A 23,538-nucleotide genomic window follows, 5' to 3' on the forward strand; every position below is an offset into this window, starting at 1 on the left:
TTTACACTGGTGATGTCATACCTGCGTTTTTATAAACGTAAATAACGGCGTGTTATGTGCACAGCATGCAGTCTGTAAAGTCCTATGAGAGAGGCTGACAGCTGCTGCGGCTGGACCATGCACTGAGCGCTACTAAAGGTAGCCGTAGATGCTGCGATTTTTTTTTTTCTTCTTCCATGGTTGCAGGAAAAACTAGCCTTTTTTTTTTTTTTTTTTATTTGCTTTCTTTTTGTTTTTTACCCCATCAAGTCACTCCTGCAGAGCCATTGTGTTCTCCTGGTTGTGGGGGGCGGGGGGGCGCCCGCCCCTGCCGGGAGAACACAGTGATTATTGCTGCTTGCAATAATCACATGTAAAATCCGACATGTCAGTCAATAGATCAACTTGGGTGGAATCAGCCTTGCCCATACATGGTTTGAATCTCGGCTGGTCCCTGGTTGACCGGCCGAGATTTGAGCCATTTATGGCCAGCTTAAAGCAGAACTTCACCCAAAAGGGGAATTTCCACTTGTTTGCACCCTCCCCTCCCCCCTCCACCGGCACATTTGGCACATTTTTGCAGAGGGGAAGCAGGTACCTGCTTTTGACCAGGTACCCCGCTCCCACGTCCAACCGGATGCACTCAGCCCCCTCCTCCTTCTGCAGCCTTCTGGGGGAAACACAGGTCCCAGAAGACTACGGGACCGTTCACAAGGTGCAGTGCGACTCACGCATGCGCAGTAGGAAACTGGCTGTGAACCCCCTTCCTGTTTCCCTTACTTCAGATGCCGGCGCCTGCACCCGAAGCCGAAGATTCGGGTGAGGATGGCGCGGAATCCCTGGAATGGGAAGTTTCCTTATATTACTACAGTATTTGTAGCTGCTGACTTTTAATTTTTTAGGGGGGGGGGGGGGGGGGCGGGAGCTCCTCTTTAAGGTTTAGGGCAGTGTGTGTCCAGGGATGAATGCTTGGAGCGCAGACAGGTTGCATTCCGGGCATTCATCCCTGGGCACACTGCCTGGTAGTACCACTTGGTCCTGCAGCTGTCAGCCTCTCATAGCGTCCTTTTGCACTGGTGGTAATGGTTACTGCCCTCTAAAAAGCGATCCATGGTGGATTGCTTATCAGAGGGCAGTAAAGCCACTGCTGGCATACGTTTACGAAGTGCTACTTGCTGCCTCTGTCACCTATTCTTTTTTTATTTTTTTTATTTCAATTGCCCAACGACAATTTAACTGGCAGGGCCACACCACAAGTGCAGTCAAAGCATGGTGTGAATGGAGCCTAAGGCTAATGATTCCGCCACTAGTGAGGATTCAGCAGCGGAGGGATCACTAAAGAGGCTGCCTGTGTCCCCATGGAATTGATCCTTCTGTGGTCACATGCAGCAAACGCTAGCGATGGGGGCAACAGTTCACTGCCCCTGCCACAGAGGGCGCTGCACCATAGAGACAAACACTGGCAGGCTCATAGCGATCCATGTCAGGATCGTGAGCAGCAGAGTCGCCCCGCGTATCATCAGCCGGTCTCTTCTATAAATATTATGCGATTTCCAGGACTGCGGATCGCACTATTGCTGCGTTGTTTTAAAATATTGCTGGTTATGTCATTATTGATGGTAAACAATCAGCATTCAGATGAACAGATCCTCCCGCTGAATCGTATTCTGTGACATCCGCACGGCTTCATTTCTTTCCTGCATTTTAAAACCGGAGCTTTCCAGATCTGTATTCTGATCGCAGACCCGTTCAGACCTCGCCGAGCAGCAATGAGCGTTCCCAATTGTGATTTCTAAAGTACGATTTACAAAAGGAAACGCATGTCGCACCCGGGGCAGCCTATTCACTTCAATTGGCTGCCCTACACACGCTTGTCACCCAAAAAGTAGCTCCTGCTCTTTTTTTTTTGGGCGACAAGCTTAGCGTAGTTTTTAACTGTGTGTTTTGCGATTTCTGCAAGATTGTCATGCGACAATCGCAGTAAAATTGCACCCCGTTTTGGGCGCCATTAAGAATAATGCAACCCAAGCGTCCATCGTACGTTCTGCCTCAATTTGGAATCACAGGCGGAATCTCAGCGATTTCTGCCTGCGATTTCAAAGCTCCTTATGTGAACGGGGCCCAAGGGTCATGCGTCATTTACATCAGACTGCCTCTGATTTGGATGCAGGTTCTGTTCAGCCAACAACTTTCCACCCAGCTCTTTCCATTTTTCAATCAAAGTTTTTCAGGGGTGAAGTTGTCGTCGGGGCCACCCATGGAGGGAGATTCAATTTATCAGGAATTGTATATCCAGCACCCCATTCACGTTTGTGCGACTAGTCATGTGACTTTGGACATTAACGTCGCATGTCAAGTCACACCCCATGTATTCCAATGATAACCATTCATAAATGTGTGCGACTTAAAGCCATAGCGACTTCAAAGTAGTTCATGCACTGCTTTGGTCCGACTTTCATGCAACTTGAGGACCATAGACTTCAATGTTATTCTTTTAAAAGTTGCATGAAAGCTGTACCTGAATGTTCTACATGCAACCGTGGGTCCAACTTTGCAGAGGGACAACAAGTCGCACCCATCCAAAGTTGCATTAAATTTGCACTCCCAAGTTCGCGCAACTTTGGAGTCGTACAAGTGTGACTGGTGCCATCAACTCCACTCACACTTGTGCGACTTGTCATGTGACTTTGGATATCAAAGTCACATGAGAAGTCGGACCCCATGTTTTCCAATGATAACCATTTATATATGTGCGACTTAAACTTCATGCACTACTTTCGTGCAACTTGAGGGCCACAGACTTCAATGTTTAACCCCCAAAAGTTGCATGAAATTCGTATCCTGAATGTTTTACCTGCAACAGTGGGTTCGAATTTGCAGAGGAACAAGTCAGATCCAAGTCGCACCTATTCAAAGTCGCATTAAAGTAACACTCCAAGGTCACGCAACTTTGGCGTTGTACAGGTGTGAGTGGTGCATACACCCCGTTCACACGTGTGCGACTTATCATGACTCTGAACATCAAAGTTGCATGAGAAGTCGTACTTTGTTTTCCAATGATGACCATTCATACATATATGTGCGACTTAAACGTCATGCACTACTTTGGTCCAACTTTCAGGCAACTTGATGGCCATAGACTTCAGGCTGGGGTCACACCATTGTGAATTGGATATGGGATCCCCGCATCCAATTCTCAATAGCAGGAGATTTTGACCGTCTCTCTATGGAGCCAGTTCACACATCTCCGTAGCAGGTCCGGTGCGATTTGCAGAATAACGCTGTGCGTCTTTTGGTCCGTTTTCAGGTCCAAATTCAGCCCAAAATTCGGGCTGAAATCGGACCTGAAACTGTGAACCAGCACGCATCGGACTCCTGCTTGTGAGCCGAGCCTCAGTGTTATTCCTCAAAAGTTGCATGAAAGTCGTACCTGAATGTTTGACATTCAACAGTTGTGCAACCGTGGATCCAACTTTGCAGAGGGACAAGTCGCATCAAAGTCGCACCCATCCAAAGTTGTACTCCAAAGTCACACAAGTGTGAATGGAGTGGGCTAGTTTTCACACCACATGCGTTCCAGTGCTTTTTTTTTTTTCCTGCATCCAAAACGCATAGAAAGTAAGTTACATGGTTTTCAATGGCATAGTTCACACCATGCTTGCAGTTCCAGTAAAGAAGAATTTTCTACATTTTTCCTGCGCAGTACACTACTAGAATGCGGTAAAAGGCATCAAAAACCCTGCCGGACCCCAGTACAGTGGGAAAAAAAAAAAAAAAGGAAAGAAAAAAGCTTCTGAAAACGCATCAAAAACGCACCAGAATACAAAAAAAAGAGTATTAAAAATGCACATGCAGAATCTGTTCTGGAGTGCGTTTTTTTTTTTTTTTTGTGGCGTGAACTTAGTGTTGCCACCTAATTTCATTAAAACGCAACACACATTTCTGGTTCTGTGGCTGATTAAGGTGGTAATTAAACTTGGTGCCTTATCTGCATTAAATTAGCCTTCAGAACCTGCGTGATTCATACGTGTTCGGGTTTAAAGGGATGAGGTGGCAACCCTATGTGAAAAGGCCCCGCGCAATCAGAATATTGTACAAAAAAATATTGATTTCAAATCGATCGTACAATAATCTGATCGTTCGTACACTGCTTTCGACATTTTCCAAAGGAACAAACACACAAAATGTTCTCGTACAATACCAGATCGTACGATTTGCGTATAACCCGCAGCGTTTTTGTCCTGATTTAATACAATACAAATTACATCACTTCTGAATTTTTATTCTGTCATACGAGAATTTTCTTACTTTAGTAACCTGTTCGTTTTCGAATAAAGGCTAGCATCCAAAAAACCAGACGATCGTCTGATAATCTCATTGTGTGTACTAGGCTTTAGTGTCCCCATGTGCCCTCAGCAGTCCTTTATCTCCTGGAGTCCTCCATGTGTTGTCTCTTCACACTCCTCCAAAGTTCCTCTTTCCCAGCTGGACTTCTCAATTGTTTGTTCATCCCACATTATCCAGAGGTCATCGGGGGGATGGGAACTCCCATTATCTTGCCTTGGGTGTTGGGTGTTGGTGGGGAAGCTGGTGGAGGTCTTAGCACTGAAGCCCACAACGTATGCACAAAGTCAACATGTCCTTAAAATGCTGACAACCAACCAAAGTTGAACGTTTTTGGTTGAATTTCTCTTTAAAAAGGAAGTTCTAAGACTTGAATCAGGATTGATCCCTTCAATGAGAATTAAGTGTAATTATGGATGATTTGGCTTAGCAATAGGATTATTTCAACTAATCCCCAACTGAATGGCATTTAATTTGCTTAAGCATTGTGTATCATAAACAATTACGGTGTTTGGTTTTAATCAGATCCTTTATTGCATCTCAGTGCAGCTGATCTCCTGAAGCCGCTTTGCAGCCACTCCAGTGATGGCTTGCCTGTAGGGCATTTCTCGGGGCAGGTTTGCTGATGGGGACAAATAGCTGTTTGATGGGTATTAGAAGAACCACTCGTAGTTACCACTGGAAGCCTCTGTGAAGGGGGGACAACGCAGGAACAAAATAGGAGGACAGAGACAGCACGTTGTCACCCTATAACAGGAAGTACCTGAGAAGGAACCATCATTGCAGGGCTGACCGCCCTATGTATACGAGGTGTGTCTAAAAAGTTTGGTGAATGATATCAGAAAACAAATATAACAGAAGATACAAACTTATCGCCTTTTATTAGCCTTCAAAATCGGCATCCTTCACAACACATTTTTGGCAACATTCATAAAGCTTCTGGAAACGGTCAGCAAAGACCTCTTTAGGAATCCATCACAGAACCGCTATCACACATTGTTGGATGATGCCATCATTGTGGAAGAAGGCGATCAACATTGCCTTGACCTTGGACTTTTACCGGTGACTCTTTTTGGGTCGTGGGGAAGGTGGTGAACGCTTGGATTCCAAATCAAACTGGTAGCACCACCAGGTCTCATCCTCTGACGATGGATCCTGGTCACACATCATAAGGACATCTTCAGAGGTTTCCATCCCTTTCTGATTTCTGTTCGTCTGTCAGCTTGTGTGGCACAAGCCGAGAACCAATCTTCCGCTTACCCAAATCTTCGCGGACGATGGTGTGCATTGTGTCTTTGCTAATGCCAGATTCCTCCGCCATCGATGGTAGAGGCAGTCACCGATCTCGTGTCAGCATTTGTCGCACACGCTCGATCATGTCTGGGGTTCTGCTTGTCACCGGCCGACCCAAATGTGGCTCATCAAAATGACCATGCAAATTCCCTGCAGGAGGCGTTTCGAAAAAGGTGCAAGTAACTTTTTCTGTGAGAAATGCCGGTGTCTTGCCGAGAATGTTCCCTCGGCGGATAAGTTCCCCCCCTGTACTGCGCAGGCGCAGCGCCTGCGCAGTACATACTACTCTCAGCCGCCGGAGATAGCCGAAGCTCAAATGCTTCAATCAGCTGTACACGGCGCCTGCGCTCTGGGTCCAGGTTCCTTCCCCACCATCCAAGTGGACCTAGAGGGGGAATCTAAAAGTGCCGAGCGCAGCGAGGCCGTGCCCGAAGCGTGGCGAGCGAAGCGAGCCCGCGAGGGGCCCTCTTACAGGCGCCGTGTACAGCTGATTTTCAGCTGTTCTGCTTCGGCTATTTCCGCCGATACCTACTACGCAGGCGCAGTAGAGGGGGAACTTATACGCCGAGCGGAACTTTCTCGGCAGAACACCGGCACGGCAGGCCATTCAAATGAATAGGCTGCTGTGCCCGAGCAAACACGGCCTGCAAACGTTTGTATATGTGAACCGAACCTAAAGGTGACCATATACACTTCAATAATTGTTTAAATTCTTTTCCGATTGGCTTATCTAGTGGGAATAATTGATCTGTATTCAACAAGCTAACTGATCAATATAACATGATCAATACAAGAAAAAGGGGAGGGAACTTTTTTATTGTTAAAAGTTCCCACTATAGTCCTACTTACTGGGATGTAGCCGGTCTTGTCTTTTATCTATTTTTGTTTTGTTCAATATAACATGATCAATAGTTTGAAGATACAAGTTATTGATCACATCTCTGTTTCCACCATGTAATCTCCTAACCTGATCAATTGAAATACAATCCGATTCATACCCAAAGCATCTCTGTGCTGCCAATCGATGTAAACAATTGATCATTTTCTGCCCTGGCTGGTCAACTCAGCTTGATCGAATCCGATCTAAACTAATCCAAAGAAGTTTTGGCTAATCGATTGTTTGCTGAATCACACATCGTGTTACCATAAAATTGTAATATATTGCAGCTCATCAGCAGCCCATAGATAATTTTATTTCCTTTTCCTTCCACCACCTATGGTTCTCGGTCATTTGGCGAGTGACGTCACACAGGAGTGGTTGTGTTTTGGTGGGCGCCGCTTTTTAAAATGTTGTTTTTGTGCAGGTCAGCATTCATTGTGATTGACATTGGATCTACTACTCATTCCCATGGGCGGTGGGTGGAATCTGGGGGGCCACCTTGTTACATGGGGCTCCTAGATTCTGACAAGTCAACCCTCGCACTCCCACAACCACTGGCCAGGGTTGTGGGGAAGAGGCCCTTGTCCTCCTCAACATGGGGACGAGGTGCTTTTTGTGGGAGGAGAGCCCCCCACCCCTAAAGCACCTCCCCCATGTTGAGGGCATGTGACCTGGTATGGTTCCAGAGGGTGGCGATCACTGCCCCCCCTTTTCCTGACCTGCTTGCCCGGATAAGAGTCTGGTATGGATTTTTTTTGGGGGGGGACTTTATCATGGGGTCCCCTCAAAATCTATACCAGACCCTAAGGGGGTCTGGTATGGATTTGGGGGGGGGCTCATGCTGTTTGGTTTTATTTTTTTTAACCAGCACTTGTTTTTTTTCACAATCTGCTGACAGCAGATTAGTAATGGGTGTTAAGGACGTGGCTGCTGCCCACTCTTTAACAACCAGCTCTTCTCAATGAATCTGGATGAAACGAACAAATCCTAATGAATCCAAAAATATTGTCATAACTTTTTCGGATTCATTCAGTTTCGTTACTATATCCATTGGGAAATTCGGATACATCTGAATCTCCAACAAAGGAAATTTTCCTCTGAACAACGAATATGAACGAACCAAATGGCACATGTCAAGTTTCCATGTACCTGTCTTGGTTTTGGTGGAAGCAGCAAGTTGGGTCAAACCATCCAGTGCCCAGAAGAACCCGTCTCACCAAGCCCACCCCATGGCTGTGTGTTGTCTGTAGGTTGGTTCTGGCGTTGCTTTGTTCAGTGATTGGCACTCTGTATTCAGGTATAAAAACATATCCAACTCACCAGTTCTCCTCCAGACCTCTGTGCCTCCTGCTATCCTCCCCATCCATCATCTGACGCCCCCCTGACACCTATTTGTGAAGTTGGATGATGTCAGGTCTGCGGTGTGATCTTCCTGCCTGGATCCTCGGATATAACCTGTTCTAGGATATTTATAACACTCTGCGGTTTGAGCCCTTCCTGTGCGACGATGGCAGCGTTGTCACTGTCATGTGATCAGAGGTCCCATATACCATTATATAAGGCCCCAGGTACCGGCCGGATCAGGCTTTGCATGTTAAGAGAATGCCGGCTTTGCCCTCCGGAAGAAGTGTGCGCTCAGGTGTGTTTACCGAACGTTCTTCTCCAATGTCTGGGTGATTGTTAAGTGTCATGTTTAAATGTAATTCTATCTTCTGCTTCCAGGCTGAATACAATGTAAAGTTTACTAATATAATCCTCCATGATCCGTACTCTTCCACATCTGTTAGATATTCATACTTCAGCTAAATCTTCATTGGATAACCAGAAAAGCAGCATCCTATATGATTAAAGTGATATTAACCGCGTCAATGCCAGGCACTTTTACCCCCTTCCTGCCCAGGCCAATTTTCAGCATTCATCGCTGTCGCATTTTGAAAGACAATTGTGCGGTCATGCAACACTGTATCCAAATGAAATTTTATCATTCTTTTGAGATAGAGCTTTCTTTTGGTGGTATTTAATTCCCTCTGGGTTTTTTATTTTTTGCTAAACAGTTGAAAAAAAGACCAAAAATTCTGAAAGAAAAAAATAAATTCTTAGTTTCTGTTACCAAATTTTGTAAAAAGGTAATTTTCTCCTTTTACTGATGTGCGCTGATGGGGTGGCGCTGATGGAGTGGCGCTGATGGGGTGGAGCTGATGGGCACTGATGGGGTGAAGCTGCTGGGCCCTGATGGGGTGACGCTGATGGGCACTAAATGGCGGCGCTGATGATCAGAGCTCTGATTATCATTGCAGATGTCCCCACTGAAGAATGCTGGTACATTTACACTGTGATCAGCTGTGATTGGACACAGCTAATCACATGATAAAGACAGCTCTTTACTGTGATCGGTGATGCGGTGTGTCCCTCACCGTTCTCCACTTTGCGTGGCCTGTTCTGAAGGACGGTTGTATGATGACCAGCCAGATCGGTAAAACCAACACCTGTCAATCTGCTGTAGGCCGGGTGGCAAGGTGTTAAACCCCAAACCAAAAATGTAATATATTGCAGCTTACCAAGTATTAGATGTGGTGGCTGCATTAGTTTTAGGCTTTTTCCCCCCCTCTGTTTTCACCTGGTGATCTGGCCAATAACACACCTCCTGTATTAGAGTGCCCCTACTCTAGATGAAGGAGCACAGGAGACGCCTTTGGACACCTTTGACAGAATTGGCAGTCTGGGGGGGAGGGGGTGTTAGATGCACTAGCAGATTTAGATACACTATCAAACTCCAGCTCACAATTTAGAATCAATTACAGGGATAGGCAATAGGGATACAGGGATAGGCAATTAGCGGACCTCCAGCTGTTGCAAAACTACAATTCCCATCATGCCTCTGCCTGTCATGTTTGTGGCTGTCAGAGTCTTGCTATGCCTCATGGGACTTGTAGTTCTGCAACAGCTGGAGATCCGCTAATTGCCTATCCCTGGGATAAAGGTTTTACACGAATAAAGGGGATGAGGCTCTTTTCTTTTTTTTTTTTTTTTTTTTTTTTTTACATTGTCCCTTTTTAAAAAAGAATTTTTGATCACTTTTATTGTAAACACCCCTTGTAATAGAAATAAGCAGGACAGGTCCTCTTTAATGTGGGATCTGGGGTCAAAAAGACCTCAGAACTCACATTTGCACTCAAAAGAAATAAATAGTAATTTTATTTTTACACATAAAAAATGGTCCCTTTAAGGCCGGAGGGCAGAAGTGACGGTTGATGCCACTCTGGTCTTCCAAGGGCATAGTCGAGTGGGGGGGGCCATCTTGCCCTCCGTTAACTTCCTGCCCATCAGTGGATGGGATCGTTTCCACCGCTGCTGATCTCTCCGGCAAGTGGCAAGTTAGATTGTTAGAAATATTCTAACATACGCTTTTTTTTTTTTAATGAGTAAACTATGCGATTAAGATTTATTTTGATGTAATTTGCTGTGGCAGTCTAATAAACTAATATCGGGGGAACCAATACAGGACAAATACAATTTGTTTGGCAGAGTTAATTATTCTGTTGGTGCAGAGAGCAGTGCCATTGGGGGAGATTTACTAAAACTGGAGCACTCCATCTGGTGTAGCTTGGTTTCTATGCAGAGCTGCACCAGATTTTGCACACTCCGGTTTTAGTAAGGCCCCTTTCACCCTCGTGCGACTTGTCCTACGACTTTGGACTGCAAGGTCGCATGACAAGTCATACCCCATGATTTCCAAGGAGTACCAGTCATATCTGTGTGACTTCAAGTCGTACCGACTTCAAAGTAGTCCCTGTACTACTTTGGTCCGACTTTGATGCGAGTCGAAGTCCATAGACCTCAAGTTTACACAGGTATTCCCTGAAATCGCGGCAAAATCGCACAACTTTCAAGTCGCGGCAGTGTGAAAGGGGCAAAAATCAACCTCAATCTGTCCCCAGCCCATGTAGGATGTGAGTGTGTTGGTTGATCTGTGGTGGTCACTTTAGAACCTGATGTCCCATCTCACCTGGGTGACCTCTTCTTCTAGGTGACCATTGCCAAGGCTGATTCCCTTTGAAGTACGGTGAATCTTCCATAGCTGGTGATTGGTGGATGATCCATAACACTCAGGTCCTGTGCCCTGGCTTTGTTCTTTGATTTGCTCTCATGGTGAAGATTGGCCATGTGTTTTGACCAAGCTTTGCCTTGAAGATTCATCAATTCTCCCCGGATAACCTGCCAGGGCCGTGCGCTTTGGGGTCAGCCAGGTGATAACATCGTCTGACCCTATAATTGCTCTGCTGACCCCTGGAAATGTCTGATCTCCTAATTCACTGCCTGATCTACTTAGTGTGGATAGAGGGAAGCCCTGAGCTCAGAGGACTCTATGAAGGACCCTGCAACTCCTCTCTGTCTAATTTCTGTACAGTAGAGCTGAGCTCCAAGCAGATATCAATTACTGCAATGAATGTGGTGTTCCGGCCGAAATTATACTTTTTAAATAAAGATACCCCTATAATACACAAGCTTAATGTATTCTAGTAAAGTTAGTCTGTAAACTAAGGTCTGCTTTGTTAGTTTATAGCAGTAGTTTGTTATTTTATAAACTTACAGCAGGCTGTGGCCATCTTAAGTGTGGGCATCTGAAGCTAGACTGTATTTCTTCCTGGATCTCATCCTTGCAGATCTCGCACATGCTCAGTGCAGCACAAGCAGTGTAATAGGTTTTCAGGTCAGATTTTCATTTCATAGCAACGGCAGTGTCAGAGTTGCCGCCCCTTCCCAGAAGGCATTGCAAACAGGAAATGATGCGATTAGCCACGGGCAGGGAGGAGGAAGTGAAAAATGAATACAGCAGATATGCAGTAGGTGCTGAGAAAAAAAAAAATATATCCAATTTGTTTACAGTGCACAGTTTAGTGAGGGATGCTGAAGAGTTGTGAAAAAGGGTGGAACTCCACTTTAAAGCGGTGTTCAACCCAAAACCAAAAATGTAATATATTTCAGCTTACCAATCCGATGTGGTGTGGTGGCTGCTTTAGTTTTTCTGTTTTTGGCTCTTTTCCCTCTGTTTTTACCTGGTGATCTGGCCAGTAACACACCTCTTGTATTAGTGAGAGACAACTCTGGAGGAACGAGCACAGCAGACGGCAGCGGTGTCCGTCTGGTGGAAGGGGAGTGTTAAATGTATTAGCAGGATTAAATACACTGACAAATTGAAGCCAAACTCCAGCTCACACTTTATAATCACTTACAGCAAACAGCTTTTTCCTTTTTGGGATAACGGTTTTGCAACAATAAATAAAAGCTGGTCATTGTAAGCATTCCAGCTGCCAGTGTTAAATGGTTTGTCTCATCTATATAAACTGATGTATTCTGTTGGAGAGCTTGTGCTTTAGAAAAAAACAGCAGACTTGTTGGCTGGTTTAACAGATGAAAATAGTAAGTCTGTTTTTCAAAAGAGCAAGCTGTTATAACTTTCCCTTACTTTTCAAAATGAAATAAAGGTTTTGCCTTTAGTTCTTCTTTAGGTTTTAGGGTTGGATTTAAGTATTAGGTTTGGGGCCTTGTTTAGATTGACATGATTTTCCCCTTTTGGAAGTGGAAATTTGGAATCTTGAATTATTTGCAGTAATACTTGGGTCATGAAACCACATTAGTGGCGTTTTTTGCATCTGCTCCAGCTTGCCTGATGTTTTCTTGGTACACGGACACCTTCATTGAAGGGTGATGACTGTATAAGGCTTTATGGTAATAATGTGTTTGTGTTGTATTATTAGGCCATTGTATTCAGGAAGTCCAGTTTGTACATAGAAAGTCATTGTTAGGCCCCTTTCACACTTGTACGACTTGTCCTACGACTTGTGACTGCAAAATTGTATGACAAGGCGTTCCCCATGATTTCCAGTGACAACCAATTGATATTAGTACGGCTTCATATAGTCCCTGCACTACTTTGGTCCGACTTTGATGCGAGTTACACAGGCATTCCCTGAAATCGCGGCAAAAATTGCATCAAAATCGCCCGAAGTTGCGGTAGTGTGAAAGGGACCTTATGCCCTGTACACGCGATCGGACTTTCCGACAGAAAATGTGCTGCTTGTTGGAAATTCCGACCGTGTGTGGGCTCCATCTGACTTTTTCCATCGGAATTTCCGACACACTAAGTTTGAGAGCTGGCTCTAAAATTTTCCGACAAAAAAATCCGTTAGCGTAAATTCTGATCGTGTGTAGACAATTCCGACACACAAAGTGCCACGCATGCTCAGAATCAAGCAGAAGAGCCGCACTGGCTATTGAACTTCATTTTTCTCAGCTCGTCGTACGTGTTGTACGTCACCGCGTTCTTGCCGATCGGAATTTCCGACAAGATTTGTGTGACCGTGTGTATGCAAGACGAATTTGAGCCAACATCCGTCGGAAAAAATCCTATGGATTTTGTTGTCGGAATGTCCAATCGTGTGTACAGGGCGTCTGACTTCCTTCTGCTTTGGATGGAAATTTTAGTTTTGTGTACATGATGGTCAAAAACAACCACTCAGCATAGGTTGTCATAAAGCCCAATGTATTCAAAAGTTCTATCTCAACTTAGATGTGTATATGTGTGTGTGTGTATATATATGTATGTATGTATATATATACACACACACAAAGCAGAAGTGTGTGTAGATATACACACATATTCAGTGGGGACAGAAAGTATTCAGACCCCCTTAAATTTTTCACTCTTTGTTATATTGCAGCCATTTGTTAAAATCATTTCAGTTCATTTTTTTCCTCATTAATGTACACACAGCACACCATATTGACAGAAAAACACAGAATTGTTGTCATTTTTGCAGATTTATTAAAAAAGAAAATCTGAAATATCACATGGCCCTAAATATTCAGACCCTTTGCTGTGACACTCATATATTTAACTCAGGTGCTGTCCATTTCTTCTGATCATCCTTGAGATGGTTCTACGCCTTCATTTGAGTCCAGCTGTGTTTGATTATACTGATTGGACTTGATTAGGAAATCCACACACCTGTCTATATAAGACCTTACAGCTCACAGTGCATGTCAGAGCAAATGAGAATCATGAAATCAAAGGAATTGCCTGAAGAGCTCAGAGACAGAATTGTGGCAAGGCACAGATCTGGCCAAGGTTACAAAAAAAATTCTGCTGCACCTAAGGTTCCTAAGAGCACAGTGGCCTCCATAATCCTTAAATGGAAGACGTTTGGGATGACCAGAACCCTTCCTAGAGCTGGCCGTCCGGCCAAACTGAGCTATCGGGGGAGAAGAGCCTTGGTGAGAGAGGTAAAGAAGAACCCAAAGATCACTGTGGCTGAGCTCCAGAGATGCAGTCGGGAGATGGGAGAAAGTTGTAGAAAGTCAACCATCACTGCAGCCCTCCACCAGTCGGGGCTTTATGGCAGAGTGGCCAGACGGAAGCTTCTCCTCAGTGCAAGACACATGAAAGCCCGCATGGAGTTTAGTAAATGGCTGCAATATAACAAAGAGTGAAAAATTTAAAAATTTAAGGGGCCTGAATACTTTCCGTCGCCACTGTATGTATCTTATCTATCTACCTATCTACCTATCTACCTATCTACCTATCTATCTATCTATCTATCTATCTATCTATCTATCTATCTATCTATCTATCTATCTATCTGTGTGTGTATATATATAATTATATATATATATCTATATATATCCCCCACATTTTTGTAAATATTTTGTTATATCTTTTCATGTGACAACAATGAAGAAATGACACTTTGTTACAATGTAAAGTAGTGAGTGTACAGCTTGTATAACAGTGTAAATTTGCTGTCCCTTCAAAATAACTCAACACACAGCCATTAATGTCTAAACCGCTGGCAGCAAAAAAAGTGAGTACACCCCTAAGTGAAAATGTCCAAATTGGGCCCAAAGTGTCAATATCTTGTGTGGCCACCATTATTTTCCAGCACTGCCTTAACCCTCTTAGGCATGGAGTTCACCAGAGCTTCACAGGTTACCACTGGAGTCCTCTTCCACTCCTCCATGATGACATCACGGAGCTGGTGGATGTTAGAGACCTTATGCTCCTCCACCTTCTGTTTGAGGATGTCTCACAGATGCTCAATAGGGTTTAGGTCTGGAGACATGCTTGACCAGTCCATTACTTTTACCCACAGCTTCTTTAGCAAGGCAGTGGTCATCTTGGAGGTGTGTTTGGGGTTGTTATGTTGGAATACTGCCCTGCGGCCCAGTCTCCGAGGGGGGGGGATCATGCTCTGCTTCAGTATGTCACAGTACATGTTGGCATTCATGGTTCCCTCAATGAACTGTAGCTCCCCAGTGCCGGCAGCACTCATGCAGCCCCCAGACCATGACACTCCCACCACCATGCTTGACAGTAGGCAAGACACACTAGTCTTTGTACTCCTCACCTGGTTGCCACCACACACGCTGGACACCATCTGAACCAAATAAGTTTATCTTGGTCTCATCAGACAGGACACGGTTCCAGTAATCCATGTCCTTAATCTGCTCGTCTTCAGCTAACTGTTTGCAGGCTTTCTTGTACATCATCTTTAGAAGAGGCTTCCTTCTGGGACAACAGCCTTGCGGACCAATTTGATGCAGCGTGCGGCGTATGGTCTGAGCACTGACAGGCTGACCCCCCACCCCTTCAACCTCTGCAGCAATGCTGGCAGCACTTATATGTCTATTTCCCAAAGACAACCTCTGGATATGACGCTGAGCATGTGCACTCAACTTCTTTGGTCGACCATGATGAGTCCTGTTCTGAGTGAAACCTGTCCTGTTTAAACCTCTGTATGGTCTTGGCCACCGTGCTGCAGCTCAGTTTCAGGGTCTGGGCAATCTTCTTATAGCCTAGGCCATCTTCATGTAGAGCAGGGATCCTCAAACTACTACGGCCCTCCAGCTGTTGCAGAACTACACTTCCCATGAGGCATTGTAAAACTCTGACATTCACAGACATGACTAGGCATGATGGGAATTGAAGTTCATGAACAACTGGAGGACCGTAGTTTGAAGACCCCTGATGTAGAGCAACAATTCTTTTTTTTTTTTTCAGATCCTCAGAGAGTTCTTTGCCATGAGGTGTCATGTTGAACTTCCAGTGACCAGTATTAAAGAGTGAGAGCGATCACACCAAATTTAACACACCTGCTCCCCATTCACACCTGAGATCTTGTAACACTAACGAGTCACATGACACCGGGGAGGGAAAATGACTAATTGGGCCCAATGTGGACATTTTCACTTAGGGGTGTACTCACTTTTGTTGCCAGCGGTTTAGACATTAATGGCTGTGTGTTAAGTTATTTTGAGGGGACAGCAAATTTACACTGTTATACAAGCTGTACACTCACTACTTTACATTGTAGCAAAATATCATTTCTTCAGTGTTGTCACATGAAAAGATAAAATATTTTCAAAAATGTGAGGGGTGTACTCACTCTTGTGAGATACTGTGTATGTGTGTATATATGTGTATGTATGTATATACGGGCGGTCCCCGGGTTTCAAACATCTGACTTACAAATGACTCCTACTTACAAACGGAGGGAGACAACAGGAAGTGAGAGGAAATCTACCCCTAGGAAGGGAAATTCACCCCTGTTATGCCCCGTACACACGGTCGGACTTTGTTCGGACATTCCGACAACAAAATCCTAGGATTTTTTCCGACGGATGTTGGCTCAAACTTGTCTTGCATACACACGGTCACACAAAGTTATCGGAAAATCCGATCGTTCTAAACGCGGTGACGTAAAACACGTACGTCGGGACTATAAACGGGGCAGTGGCCAATAGCTTTCATCTCTTTATTTATTCTGAGCATGCGTGGCACTTTGTTCGTCGGATTTGTGTACACACGATCGGAATTTCCGACAACGGATTTTGTTGTCGGAAAATTTTATAGCAAGCTCTCAAACTTTGTGTGTCGGAAAATCCAATGGAAAATGTGTGATGGAGCCCACACACGGTCGGAATTTCCGACAACAAGGTCCTATCACACATTTTCCGTCGGAAAATCCGACCGCGTGTACGGGGCATAAGAGTTATCATGGGAAAAAGGTGTTGCCACTGAAGCTTTATCACCAATCCTCGTTTCTACAACAACCCAAAATTTTCAAAATCTAATTGTCATAGGGACAGAAAGTGAGGTGAAATCTTCTGAACAGGGACACAGACAGCAAAACAAATGTTACAGAGGTGTTAACCCTTCCCTATGCTATCCAAAAAGCTTAACAATTATTTTTTTGGTTGGAGCTACACTTAAAAAAAAAAAAAATGTACCTGTTCTGACTTACAAACAAATTCAACTTAAGAACAAACCTACAGTCCCTAACTTGTTTGTAACCCGGGGACTGCCTGTGTATATGTATGTGTGTGTATATATATATATATATATATATATATATATATATATATATATGTGTGTGTGTGTATTTGATCCCTGCTGATTTTGTACGTTTGCCCACTGACAAAGAAATGATCAGTCTATAATTTTAATGGTAGGTTTATTTTAACAGTGAGAGACCGAATAACAAAAATATCCAGAAAAACGCATTTCAACAAAGTTATCAATCGATTTGCATTTTAATGACGGCAATAAGTATTTGATCCCCTATCAATCAGTAAGATTTCTGGCTCCCAGGTGTCTTAGGTAACGAGCTGAGATTAGGTGCACTCTTAGAGAGTGCTCCTAATCTCAGCTTGTTGTATAGAAGACACCTGTCCACAGAAGCAATCAATCGGATTCCAATCTCTCCACCATGGCCAAGACCAAGGAGCTGTCCAAGGATGTCAGGGACAAGATTGTAGATCTACACAAGGCTGGAATGGGCTATAAGACCATCGCCAAGCAGCTTGGTGAGAGGGTGATAGCAGTTGGTGTGATTATTCGCGAAATGGAAGAAGCACAAAATAACTGTTAAGCTCCCTCGGTGTGGGGCTCCTTGCAGGATCTCACCTCGTGGAGTTTCAATGGTCATGAGAACGGTGAGGAATCAGCCCAAAAATGCACAAGATAATCTTGTCTATTGTCCCAGCTGCCTTGAGATTATTGTTACCAAGAAAACAATTGGTAACACACTACACCATGAAGGACTGAAATCCTGCAGCGCCTGCAAGTCCCCCTGCTCAAGAAAGCACATGTACGGGCCTGTCTGAAATTTGCTAATGAACATCTGAATGATTCAGACCAGAACTGGGAGAAAGTGTTGTGGTCAGATGAGACCAAAATATAGCTCTTTGGTATCAACTCAACGCGCCGTGTTTGGAGGAGGAGGAATGCTGCCTATGACCTCAAGAACACCATCCCCACCGTCAAACATGGAGGTGGAAATATTATGCTTTGGGGGTGTTTTTCTGATAAGGGGACAGTACAACTTCACTGCATCAAAGGGACGATGGATGGGGCCATGTACTATCAAATCTTGGGTGATAACCTCCTTCCCTCAGTCAGGGCATTGAAAATGGGTCATGGATGGGTATTCCAGCATGACAATGACCCTAAAACACACGGCCAAGGCAACAAAGAAGTGGCTCAAGAAGAAGCACATTAAAAGTGGTTGTAAACCCTTACAGACCACTTTGACCTACAGGTAAGCCTAGATTAAGGCTTACCTGTAGGTCCAAGAAATATCTCCTAAACCTACATGGTTTAGGAGATATTTGCTAAAGGACAGGCACCGCTGTCTACGGCACATGCGCCGTAGACAGCGGTGCGCAGGCGCAATGAGCGCGCCACTGCTAACTGCGATATGCCGTTAGTGGCGGCGCATGTGCGGGAGTGACGCCATCGCGGCTCCGGCCAATCGCAGCGCCGGAGCAACGATACCCAGAAGAAGATGGATGCGCCATACCAGAGGGGACAGCAGTGACATCGCAGACTCCTGTTTCAAATAAGGGACACATAATGGGCTTCTATGCGATGCATAGAAGCCCATTATGCTTTACCTTTGCAGGGAAACAAACCCATCAGGGTTTACTTCCTCTTTAAGCTCATGGAGTGTCCAGTTGCACACAATGTACACTGTGTTGATGCATTCAGTATCTTCTCATTCACAGCCAGTTTAGTATTTTGTGTCCCCGGGATACGGTGGAGTGGGGTGTGCGATATTTACTTTCCAAACACCGCACTTATCCAGCCAATAGATTCACTTTTCACCTCGCCGATGTTGTTACTGTCTGACTTTGAAGCTTTTGTGGCAGCGCAGTCATTTGTATCTTTGAGATCTTCTATGGAGCTTATCCAATACCACAAGTCATTCACTTCTTGTGCAGAGCCGCATTCCCTGGTTTGGGTTGTTTTTTTGTTTCATGCTATTATAAGTGATGTTGTTTTTAGTGCTGCTTTGTTGTACCTGTAGACGCGCTCTGATAATAGTTTTTCTTTGTTGGAAAGCAGTGAAAGTATCCGGATGCAGATGACAGCGTGTATATCTAATTGTTCTTTGTTGTGGGTGCCGACATACAGAGCGGTGATCACAACTCGCCTCAATCAGAATCTGCGTGAACTTTATTATCAATCGGTTAATTACATTCCGAATCCCACATGTTATAAAATGTATGTGGTAAGTGTATCTGATCTGTACATACAGTCACCATAGAACAGTGAAGGCTTGGACAGACACACATCTTCCATAAATGAGCTAAATGTCAACTTTGGGGACAGAAACTTTCATTTAAATATATTGGTTATTTGAGTTACTGTTGCCTTTTCGATCATCTCCAATCTGCCCATTCTCTTCTGATAGCAACAAGGCATTTTCCTCCACACAGCTGCCGCTCACTGGATATTTTCTATTTTCCGGACCATCATCTGTAAACCCGAGAGATGGTTGTGTGTGAAAATCCCAGTAGATCAGCGGTTTTTGAAATACTTAGACCAGCCCGTCTGGCACCAACAACCATGACACGTTCAAAGTCCCTAAAATCTCCTTTCTTCCCCATTCTGATGCGCGGTTTGAACTTTAGCAAGTCGTCTTCACCGTGTCTAGATGCCTCAATGCATTGAGTTGCCGCCATGTGATTGGCTGATTAGCAATTTGTGTTGCTAAGCAATTGAAAAGGTGTACCTAATAAAGTGTACCGGTGAGTGTACAGTATATAAAATCTCCATACACCACACACTTTAGTGAAAGGAAAACATTTCATATGCATATTTGATCATTCATTCTTGTGGTTATCCATATATCAGATAAGGTGAATAGTCTCCCTTATTTGACTGTCAGCATACTGTAAGGTCAGTTAGCCATAGAGAGCAGTTGTTCCCAACCTTTTGTCCTCAGGTACCCCTAACAGGTCATGGTTTCAGGATTTCCTTCATCTTCCAATAGATGCTGCAAAGTGATTCTAAATGTAATTTTTTTTTTCTTTAAAATAATAAACATTCATACCTGCTCTGTGTAATAGTTTTGCACAGACCAGCCCCGATCCCCCTCTTCTCACGCTCCCTTGCCATCGCACTGTTAAAAACCTTCTACCTTTTAGGGCCACTTCAAATCAATGTCAATGGCTTTGTATTTATAACCGCTATTTTATCTAAGGGAATTTCCCCAAACATAACCGGTTGATGAGGATACTTGAGGACTGAGGTTGAGGAAACCCCATTATGGAGGATCTGACCCTTGCATTGAGTGAGAGGAGGAGTAAAGCACAGTTTCTGTAAAGTTCTCGAGAGCAGGCCCCACATGTAAATGGGCTGTTCCTGTGTACATACCCTGTTTTCCCGAAAATAGGACCTAGCGTGATTGTCGGTGATGGCTGCAATATAAGCCCTACCCCCCCAAATAAGCCATAGTTAAAGTCCTTGTAGGTCTTATTTTCAGGGTAGGGCTTATTTTCGGGGAAACGGGGTAGGGCTTATTTGGGGGGTAGGGCTTATATTGCAGCCATCACCGACAATCACGCTAGGTCTTATTTTCGGGGAAACAAGGTATATATATTTACTAACTTCAAGGTTTTCAAAGCCACATCTTTTAGGTGCCTATGGAGTTGGGCTTCTTGGGCTATCTTCAGGCCAGTCAAATGATGCTCAGGGTCCTCTTTGGATGTTGTCCTGGTGTTCTGTCAAATTCTCCAACCCATCAGAAATTCCAACTACTTAACGTCTGGTTTCTTTAAACCAGTAGTAATTGGAGTTTTTGACGAATTGGTGATTGGACACAACACCGGCAACTTAATAGAGTCCAGTGCAGGATAGTATGAGCAGAGATTCTTACTCTGCTCCGATACTAGCCAACAAAATGGCCTTGGAGGCGGCGACAACTTTGTCCTCGTTAACCGCTGTGCTGTCAAAACAGCTCAATTTTTCTGTACATGTCTCTATTCGGTTGCCGGTGTTGTGTCCAACCACCAATTCGTCAAAATCTCTGATTACTAAGGGTTTAAAGAAAACGGAAGTGATGTGGTTGGAGTTTCTGACAGGTTGGAGAAATTGACAGAACACTGGCAGTAAGCTGTTCTCAGTGATGCAGAGCATGTGATGATTTCGGAGCATCTCTCTGTCTCGTTGCACTATAAGTGAAGGGCACCAGTTTGATGCTCTCTCTTTGATGTCCTGCACTCACAGTAAGTTCTCAGTCTTCCAGGTCAAATGATGTGTACTGGACATATAATGGTGGAAAAAAATTGCTGCAGGGGACAGTGGGAGGTGAACATTGCAGACAGTGTTGCCTTTTTTCTTTTTCCCCTAAGGGGAACTATTTAAAAAAAAAAAATAGCCTGCAATTCAGCTTTAAAAGGCCAACTCTTAACATTTGTGGTAATTTGAGCAAATTGACTTCAGGACATAAGCATGTTATCTTCGTATAAAGAAGGCAGCAGTAATTATTCAGATTTGGGTTCCTCTTTATTGGAGGATATATTGTGTGCCAAGGTCCTCACATATGGAGCTCTCGCAATATCCAAATAGATTGACACTTCCCCTCAGACTTAATGCAAGTCAGCGCTTATTGATTGTGTCTGCATGTCCTCGGTGAGGTCGCACTGCTGCTCTCGAACACCGATCGATGAGTGCGTTCTGGCATTAACTCTGCCGCACGGCGTCACTTCATTTGGTTAATGTTTCGATTATTAGATATGAGAGAATTACTAGATCACATGGCATGGCCATGTGTAAAATGGGTTCCTTCATTAGCTGTGGTTGCCTCCATCACCACATGTGCTGAGATAATCAAATACAAAGGAGGAGGGGGGGTATGAGAACCAAATGATGGGGGTGTGAGTATGGATCTTTGATTAGTTTTAAAAGAAATATGCTTTATTGAACCTGAAATCAAAGTGGAGAAATCAACTTGAGGTAACATACCATCAGGATTATCCATAATTGGACCTCCATTCTATTACTACAGAAAATCACCAACACACATCTCCCTAGTTGTAGCTAGCTTGTGTAATTATGATTTGTCATTTCTTGTATAAATATGGTGAATTCCTTACAAATTGCATTCAGCTGTTCTGTTGCTAGTTATATTTAAAGTCAAAGCAAGCCAATGGCCACTTTTGAAGTCCTACTGATGCCTAACAAGACTGATGGTGGTGGTGGTGGTGGTGGTGGTGGTGGTGGTGGCATGGGGACATATAAAATTGGAAGTCAAGTCAAAATGTAGCTAAACTTCAATCTACCCCCACTGACATTCTAGGCCTATTTTATCTACCCTGTAAAAGGAAAGATGTCTATAATTGCCTATTCTGAAATCTCTTTGGTCTGGTTACATGACTGGTTTTAAGCTCCAGCATCAGTGTAGAGGAGGGACAGCCAACAATGGATACCTCCATAGTAAGCCTATGGATGATCTGATATCCCTCATGCTCTGTAGGCTCTCCCTCCTCTACACTGAAGCCTGCACTGCATCATGTGACCGGACTGGGGCAACTTCAGAATAGGTAAGTATTACACCTCTTTCATTTTACAGGGTAGATATAGAATAGGCTTAGAATTGGGGTGGTAGGAGTAGATTTGCTTTGTTACGTTTTGCCTTGACGTCCACTTTAAGCTATACTTTGTGGCTCTGTGATCATTAAAGGTCCCTTGTTTTAGATTGCAAGCTCTTTTAGAAACGGGTGCATATTGCTCATGTGGTGTGTATTTGGAGTGTTATAATATTAACTGCCTTTCCCATCTTTGTTTAGCACTGCACAAGACTTGGTCAAAATATATATACACCGATTACAGCACATTTCAGGACGTTTTTGAAATGTTAGCTACACTTTCACACAGTATCGGTTCCTAAAAGTTTGGCTTGTGTATACATTGTATGGCCACAAGTTTGGGGTAGCTAACCATCACACCTATATCAACTAGACCACAAATCCCAAAAATATGGCCATTTAATAGGAAGTTGGTCCCCTCTTTTGGGCTACAGATTTCTAGGAAGGCTTTCTACAAGACTTTGGCTTGTGTCTGTGGTAAGTTTTGTTTTAATTCGGACAACAGTTCTGTGAGGTCATCTACTGATGGTGGATGAGAAGATTTGGATCAGAGTCTTCCAATTCATCCCAATGGTGTTCAGTGGAGTTGAGATCAGGGCTTTGGGAAGGGAATTCAAGTTCCTCCACACCAAACTCCTCAAACCGTGTCTTTATGGAGCTGGCTTTGTGCTCAGGGGTATAGTCATGTTGGAACAGAAAATTGCCTTCCCCAAACTGCTACCACACGAATATAAGCGAACAATGTCACAATATCTTTGTATGCTTGCACGTTGACAGTACTCTTAAAGTGGTAGTATACTAATTTTTTTGACCTTTGTACCTACAGGTGGTAAGCCTATAATAAGGTTTGACAGGTGTGCAAATGCTACAACCTTCCCACATAACAGCTCAGCCATGACGAAGGACTAACGTCCGAAATACGTAGGCTGTTTTTACAGAGTTATACATGTCTTTTCAATAACGGAAATATTTTTTGGATGTCATCCTGAGTGCCGACCATTTCTTATTTTATTAAAAGGCTTACCTGTAGGTACCGTGAGCATCTCCTAAACTTGTGGCGTTTAGGAGATATTCACACTGGATGCAACCAGTGACGTCACCGGCGCACGCTC

At 44.1% G+C, this 23,538-nt stretch overlaps 1 protein-coding gene across 4 annotated transcripts in view; it reads left to right on the forward strand.

Moving 5' to 3' along the window:
* KAZN (kazrin, periplakin interacting protein) overlaps nucleotides 1-23,538 on the forward strand; it is an 879,961-nt gene that overhangs the window by 732,311 nt on the left and 124,112 nt on the right. The window lies entirely within an intron of this gene.

The sequence above is a fragment of the Aquarana catesbeiana genome, linkage group LG10, assembly GCF_042186555.1.
Source record: "Aquarana catesbeiana isolate 2022-GZ linkage group LG10, ASM4218655v1, whole genome shotgun sequence".
Lineage (NCBI taxonomy): Eukaryota > Metazoa > Chordata > Amphibia > Anura > Ranidae > Aquarana > Aquarana catesbeiana.